This window comes from Phocoena sinus, chromosome 11, assembly GCF_008692025.1.
Source record: "Phocoena sinus isolate mPhoSin1 chromosome 11, mPhoSin1.pri, whole genome shotgun sequence".
In the NCBI taxonomy this organism is placed as follows: domain Eukaryota; kingdom Metazoa; phylum Chordata; class Mammalia; order Artiodactyla; family Phocoenidae; genus Phocoena; species Phocoena sinus.
The window spans coordinates 65,636,151-65,644,565 of record NC_045773.1 but is presented as its reverse complement, the minus strand read 5'-3'; positions in this window follow the sequence as shown (position 1 = coordinate 65,644,565).

The window sequence follows — 8,415 nt, the reverse complement described above, 5'->3', positions numbered from 1 at the left end:
TATTCAGACAACCAGTAGATACTGTTGGCATCCATTCCAATTGACTTATGTCTGTCACGCTGGTTGTTGAATATTTGGATTATTATTGCTGCAAATGTGTATGTGTGTATGAAGCTAAAGTTTCACAAAACAATACTTGCATTTACTATATGTGATCTGCTCTGCGATTTTCTATTCTATTTCATCTTTTTAAAATGTCGGTTAGAATCCCAAATTGATTTCACTGTCCACTTATGTCCATTGATTGCTCTGGGCACTCTATTGAGTCCAACTAGTTTGCCCAACCGACTGTAGACATCTTGGCAGTCTCCATTTGCCCATTCATTCATTTATTCAACAAACATTTAGCACCACCTACTCTACGTCAGGCATTTTTATAAAACTTATTTATTTATTTATTTATTTTGGGCTGCACGCAGACCCCTCCAGCCATGGCGAGTGGGGACCACTCCTCAACGCGGTGCACAGGCCCCTCACCACAATGGCCTCTCCCGCCGCAGATCATGGGCTCCAGACATGTGGGCTTCAGCAGTTGTGGCACGTGGGCTCAGCAGTTGTAGCTCATGGGCTCTAGAGCTCAGGCTCAGCAGTTGTGGTGCAGGGGCTCAGCTGCTCCGTGGCATGTGGGATCTTCCCGGACCAGGGCTCAAACCCATGTCCCCTGCATTGGCAGGTGGACTCTCAACCACTGTACCACCAGGGAAGTCCCTATGTCAGGCATTTTTATCATCAGGGTTCAGTTGCAGATAACAGATACCACTGTACCTATTTTAAGCAGAAAGAGATGTAACATAGTAATTGAGGGCTTACGAAGTCTTTGAAAGGGCTTGAGGGGTAGAATAGAGACTGAATCTCCAGGGATAAAATTTTTCAAAAAACCCACTGTAGAACTGAGCTGCCAAGGAAGCTACCAACCCTGCCACCATTAGGAGGATGAGAGTCAGGAGGCCATCACTACAGCTGTTGGCCCCAGGAAACACACACCTTAGCTGTGATCTCAGAATCAGGAAGCTGCCATCAAAAAGTATGGCCTTTGTTTGCTCTATCTGCTGTGGCCAGAAAAAGAAAAAGAATGTCTTCCACATTTCCAGCCCTAAGGTCCAGGAAGGAAGGCACACCAGGAGGAGGTGGAGCAAAGGCCAATCTATAGGAGACACCTCAGGGACAAAACGTCTGGAAGTGGCACGGGTTCCTTGAATGGGTTGGAGGTAGGTTCCTCTCTCGTACCTGAAAACTTTTCAATGTTTACAGCTATAGATCACTTTGAATGTCAACCTATGCTTTTTATTTCTATGCTTCTCTTTCATATATATTTAACATGTTGGTTTTTTAAAAATCACATTTCCAATGGTCAGGCTTTTGTCCGCCCCTGGGAATTTGGTGGGGAAGTCCCATCCTCTGCAACCTTCCCCTTCCAACTGCACTGCACTTACACACCCACCCTGGTCCACTCTCTGGAAGGTGAGTTTCCATTCAACTATTCCCTTGTCACTTCCTTCTAGCAACGATCCAGAGAGAATGCTCCCTCGGCTCTGTGCCATCGTCAGTCTTTGCTGGACAAATGCCCAGGGTCCAGGAGCTGCTGATACAGAGCTCTGTCCTCTTTCAGTCATTGGTAACTTGAACTTGTTCATACCCGTCTAACTTTTAATTAATTTATTTATTTTATTTTATTAAAAAGGTTTTTTTGGCCATGCTGCGAGGCATGTGGGATCTTAGTTCCCCGAGCAGAGATCGAACCCGTGCCCCCTGCAGTGGAAGCACAGAGTCCTAACCATTGGACTGCCAGGGAAGTCCCTCACCCCCTTCTAGATTTTCATGGCGGTCATAGTTCCCCTCTCTAGAAACAGTTGCTTCACAGACAGAAGATGATAACTGCCATTTGTGGAAACCAAGGCAAAAGATGGTCCTGGGAAAGACGGGCAGATAGATGAGCTCACCTCCCCTTTCTGTCCTTTGATGGACCCAACTCACTCCCTTCTCTGGTACCCAGCTCTGTTCTCACCTGCCAACTCCTATTTAAGAGGATAAAAAAGAGCACTCAAAGCTTGATAAATATTTGTCTAACAAGTAAATTATGAAACAAGTAAATCACTAATAGTAGAATTTCATTGACCAAGACAGGGCTGTAGATTATACAAACAGGCTTGGCTGCAGTAAAAGAAATCACAGAACAAATGGATTAATATAAGATAGAAGTTTGTTTCTCTTTCACATAGCATTCCAAGGATATGCAGTCCAGGGCTGATATGGGATCCCCACAGTCTCAGCAGTCCAGGCTGCTGGAGTTTCATTGCTCTGGCATCTATAGGTATTGCCTTCATCAGCCTGGTCAAAGATTGTCTTATAACCTGTTCATATTTCAGGTTGTGGAATGAAGCATGGGGATGAGGGAGGGGAGGGCCTGACTGCTTGCTTTAATATTCTCCACTCCGTCGGTCAGTCATAGTCCCATGACTAATCCTAGCTGCAAGAAAAACTGGGAAATACAGGGTCTATTTTAGGTAGCCATGTGCCCAGATGATCTAGCAGTCTAAAGTGTGTGTGTGTGTGTGTGTTTGTGTGTATTTGCCAGGTTGTATGCTTTCTAATTCCACAAGTTATACTCACACACATGCCCAAGAGTCCTGTCTCTAATCTCCTTAACCGTGCAATTGCCATTCCATGTTCTGTCTCTGATATTTGATATTTGACTCTAGCATCCCCCCCACCCCCGAATACAAGTATATGATATGAAAATGGAGAGGCCTTACAGTAAGGATTCATTTCCCTTTGTCATTCTCTCTCAGTCCAGACTGGGCCACAGTAGCCCACAATTTACATACATTCCTTGGAAAAAAAAAAAAAAAATTGCCAACCGTGTGCCCAGAGTATGACACTGAGCTGGGCAGTTAACCTTGATGGTTTCCAGTGTACGAGACAGGATCTGTTACATAGCACCTCCTGCCCCTTTTCCATTGATGGTAGCTCCAGCCTCGGGGTATTTTCCCTGAGGTTCCATCTAGAGGTCATATCTTGGGAACCAGCTCACTGCCTAGGAAGTAGCTGAGGTGCTCACACTTGCTCTGGCAGCCTGGACCCTCCGGTGCTCTCTAGAACACCAGGAAATGGCCAGAGATGGAATCCAAGTTCATGAACTCAGCTCTCTTTCTCTGCTTTCCTTCCCTCTTTTTACTCTATTGTATGTATCTAGGTCACAGCATCTCGAACAACCCATAAACTATTTTAAGAAATCACATTTCTATGTTTTTCTATTATTATTTGTTTGCTCCTTGCTCATTCATTTTGAAATCTGTTACTCATCAGCAGATAAGCTGTAGCAGGTGCCAAACGTTTAGGCGAAAAATACTTATTCATTTCTCCCTACCACTTAAAGAAAGACAAGCCTTACTTAGTTTTGACTATGGTAGTCCTCTGTCCAGCTCAAGGAAAAGAGGTGTTCTAAGGTGGCAGTGACAGAATCTCTGGGGTAAGCAGCTGGTTTGGAGGAAGGGAAGACAGTTGAGAGGAACGAGAGGACCTTCCAGGGTGGGGTTTTGGTTCATCGTTTGGCTCTGTGGAAGCAGGTGTCATGGAGGGAAAAGGCTCTCTCCACCCACTTCTTGTTTGTCTCAAAGAAATCCACGTTGTGTTCCCGGACATTCGAATGGCCATAGTTACTTGTGGGCAGGGGTCATGGACATTAAAGTTCCCACACTTGAGTGTGGCACTGGTGATTTTTTTAAAAATTTTATTTAGTTCTTTATTTTTTGGCTCCGTTGGGTCTTCTTGCTGCGTGCGGGCTTTCTCTAGTTGTGGCAAGCGGGGGGCTACTCTTTGTTGCAGTGCGCGGGCTTCTCATTGTGGTCGCTTTTCTTGTTGTGGAGCATGGGCTCTAGGAGCACGGGTTTCAGTAGCTGTGGCACGTGGGCTCAGTAGTTGTGGCTTGTGGGCTCTAGAGCGCAGGCTCAGTAGTTGTGGCACACAGGCTTAGTTGCTCCGCGGCTTGTGGGATCTTCCCGAACCAGGGATCAAACCTGTGTCCCCTGCATTGGCAGACGGATTCTTAACCACTGCGCCACCAGGGAAGTCCCAGTATTGGTGATTTCTGTTCTCATCCTTGAGCTGGAAGAACTTGACCCCAGTGGCTAGACCCTTCAAAGAGTCACGTGTTACATTCGTTACATAATGAATTACCCCAAAGCTCAGTGTCTTAACTCATCATTTATTACTTCATAGTTTCTGTGTGTCAGGAGTGCAGTCACAACTTGGTTGGGTCCTCTGGCTCTGGGTCTCTCACGGGCTGTAATCAAGGTGTCGGCTGGGGCTGCAGTCACCTTCAGGCTTGACTGGGGGGTGCATCTGCTTCCAAGTTTACTTAGGTGGTTGTAGCAGACTTCAGCTCGTTACAGGCTGTTGGACCAACAGCTTCAGTTCTTCACAGGCTGTTGGCTGAGCCCTAATCCATAGGACAGCTCCCAATGTGGCCATTGGCTTCATCGGCACAAGAGCAGTGAAGGACAAGGGAGAATGGAAGCAAGATGGAAGTCACAGTGTTTTGTAATCTAAACTTTAAGGTAACATTCCCTCGCTTGGCCATTGCATGGCCAGGCACTCAAGATGGCTGTTCTCTTGCTCTTTGTATATCCGCTGCTCAACAAGTCCTGTTTCACCGGCCACCTATTCACGTGAACGTGTTTGTCCCCTGCTCCAGCTAGTGACTGATCTAATCCCTGCTCTACCTGCCAGTTGTTAAAAGGAAACATCTGCCCTCGTGATGGTCATTAATCTGAGGGGCTGTGAGGGTCGTACTCCAGCTGGTTTCCCGGGTAACTGATGAGCCAACCTGACGTCAATTCCCCCTATAAATGGTAGCCTCTTTCTCCCCCAAGTAGCGAAGATTGCTGTCATGTCCTTCCTGCCGTCTGCGGAATATGGTAGGGATGTCACTCCGTACCTTTTGTTTCAGACATGTAGATCCCCTATCTCTCTATGCTGACTCCGAGCTCTTTCTTCAGTCTTGAGGCTGGGCAATTACAAGGCTTTCAGGCCTGAGAGGTGTAGCCCAACAGCCATATTCTATTGGTAAGAAGCAAGTCACTAGGCCCAGTTCACATTCAAGGGGGGCAAATTACACAGGAGAAGTGGTAACATGTACGTTTAGAGAGGAGAGACCCTGCTTTAAGTCTTCAGACAAAGCTGGGGACTCCAGCCCCATCTGCTTGAGACCCTGTGTTGAGGTCCTGCTGGAACCATCCAGTGGTGTTCCCTCATCTCTGTCCCTCACACGTCTCCTTCAGGAAATCAGTTACAGGAGCAACTGGCAGTCTCCCTGGCCAAATACCATCTACCAGCACCCCAGCCCCTCTTGTAATCCCATCAGAGGGAAACTCTTATTTCCCTTTTTGTAAAGTCCAAGTAGTTTCCCACCCTGGAAAGCTCTTCCCTCTCTCAAGATCGTATTCAAGCCCATCTCTTCTGTGAAGCCTTCTTAGAATCAACTGAAAAGATGAAAAGAGATGTTTCTTTGGAAATATAATTGCCTGAAGGTAAAAGAAGTCTGCAGGAAAGAAAACAAGCTAACCAGCTGGAGGGCAGACGGAGGGACGAGATAGATAGGGTGGCAACTATTGGTTATGAACTTTCTCTTCTCCTTAGCAGAGAACCTCCCAGGCGGGAGACAGATGCATCTAGCTGCTGAGTACACATTAGTCTCGTGTTGATTTTTTGTTTGTTTTGCTTTCTTCGGCCACGCTGTGCAGCTTGCGGGATCTAGTTCCCCGACCAGGACTGAACCCCGGGCCATGGCAGTGAAAGCGCCACATCCTAACCACTGGACTGCCCAGGGAATTCCGTAGTGCTTGTTGCTTGATGCCACCTGTGGTGGTTTTTAAATGGTCACAAATTGACACTCTCCTCTTGGAAAGGTAGAGCCTAATTCCCCTTGTCTTGAATGTGGACTGGACCTAGTGACTCACGTCTAACAAATAGAATGTGGGGGAAGTGATAATGTATGACTTCTGAAGTTAGGTCAGAAAAGGTACAGCAGCTTTTGCCCTGCTCTTTCTTGGATGATTCACTCTAGGAGAAGCCAGCTACTATGTCACAAGTACACTCAACTATCCCTGTGAAGATGTCTATATGTAGAAAGCCTGAGGCTTCCTGCCAGCTGCCAGCACCAACTTGCCGGCCACATGAGTGTACCATCTTGGAAGTGATCCTCCAGCCCCAGTCGAGTCTCCAGATGACTGCAATCCTGGCCAGTATAGCTTGACTGCAAGCACAACTTGACTGAATCAGAAGCACCATGCCAAGATGCTCCCGAATTCCTGTGAGAGAGAACAAGTGCTCATTGATGTTTTAAACTGTTAAGAGGAAAGGAGATGGAAAGACATGGCAGGAGGAAAAGTTTTCTGCTTCCTTGTTCTAGTGTGCTTGATTGGCAGGCTCCTGCAGTGCAAACATCTTCACCAGTGCCCAGCTCCTGGAGTGGCCAGCAACATCCAGCAGCCAGCAGATCCTCCTGGCACTACCCCTTGGGCAGCAGTGTCAGCAGAGTGCCCCCACCTCCTGCAGCTTCTCCAGCATCCAGCACCTGCTGTGCACGTGGCTTCTCCGGCAAGGATGCCCCTGCAGCACTCACGGTTTCTCCAGCCCCAGGATCCTGCAGTACGCGGAAGCTCCTGTACCCTGCTCAGGTGGTTTTGTCGTGGAGTGCATTTGGCTCGACACCTCCCCATGAAGAACTTTCCCTGGCATCTAAGAAGGCAGATTTCTGCACGTTGCACTGGTATGACGCTGCAGTGACTTTTCTGCCATACAGCGAGCCGCAGGCTGTGTCCTCCTCAACAAAGTCTGGATTTCAGCCTTGAGGTGGGGGGTGGATATCTCTTCCCTGGGAGCTCTGTTTCAGCCTCAGTCCTGGGGGTAAGGAAGGGCTGCTTCTATGTCTGCTATTCAACTGCTGGAGTTCTCTTTACTCCTTACTAACCAATTCTTTATTATTTACAACAGGGGATTGAAGTAAAAATTATTTTTAAATCTCCCTCTTCAAATTACTGTGTGGTTTCTCTCTCTTGATTGGACCCAGACTGATACACTAAGTTTTGTCAGAATTTGTTACACAGCCACCAATAACCAATATACCCCTCCCCGTCTCATTGTCCACTGCCGGCTCTCCTTTCATTATCACCAGCCAATTGTTATCACGTGCCTGTCCAGAGCAGGCTCTTCCTTCAAGGCTTTTATTAGCAGTCAGATAGGACCTGCTGCAAAAAGAACAAAGTTTATAAAACCCAAGCTTTCATTTGCTAAATGCCAAATGAGAGACTCAGATGAGAAGTGCTGCCGGAAGTGCCAAAGCTGGTATAGTTGAAGAAAACTCTAGACCACAGCAGGGCATGGGGGCACAGCCCAGGGGAAAAGAGAAAGAAGGGTCCTGTAAGGCAGGGAGAAGTTTGTATCAAAACCTCGGGGGCAAGACCAAACATGGTAGGATTAGGACAGCCGTGACTTGTTTGCTCTAGTTTGGTTGGAGCAGAGTGTTGAACTGCTAGGTTAGTGGCCGGCAAGATGAACAGATGGTGAAGGGCCTTAAATGCAAAGTGAATTCATTTGGTGCTATTATGTGAAAAAAGGGCTCCAGTGACCATACCTTCCAGGACAAAATCCTATTTGCAATTGATGTAGTTATTTTTTTTTTTTTTTTTTTTTTTGTGCGGTACGCGGGCCTCTCACTGTTGTAGCCTCTCCCGTTGCAGAGCACAGGCTCCGGACGTGCAGGCCCAGCAGCCATGGCTTACGGGCCCAGCCACTCCGTGGCATGTGGGATCTTCCCAGACCGGGGCACGAACCTGTGTCCCCTGCATCGGCAGGAGGACTCTCAACCACTGCACCACCAGGGAAGCCCTGATGTAGTTACTCTTATACTTGTCAGATCGTGTGACCTAGATTTGGGGCTGAGAAAAGTTCACTTTGGCAGTGGGGAAACTATGAAGGTTTTTGGGGATGGTGCAATGTGGGGTTCTTTTTTTTTTTTTTTTTAATTGTTTGGCCGTGCCGTGAGGCACGCAGGATCTTAGTTTCCTGACCAGGGATCAAACCCGCGACCCCTGCAGTGGAAGTGCTGAGTCTTTTTTTAAATTTTTATTTATTTATTTATTTATGGCTGCGTTGGGTCTTTGCTGTGCACAGGCTTTCTCTAGCTGTGGCGAGCGGGGGGCTACTCTTCTTTGCAGTGCACGGGCTTCTCATTGCAGTGGCTTCTCTTATTGTGGAGCACAAGCTCTAGGTGCGTGGGCTTCAGTAGTTGTGGTACGTGGGCTCAGTAGTTGTGGCTCGTGGGTTCCAGAGTGCAGGCTCAGTAGTTGTGGTACATGGGCTTAGTTGCTCCATGGCATGTGGGATCTTACCAGACCAGGGATCGAAACTGTGCCC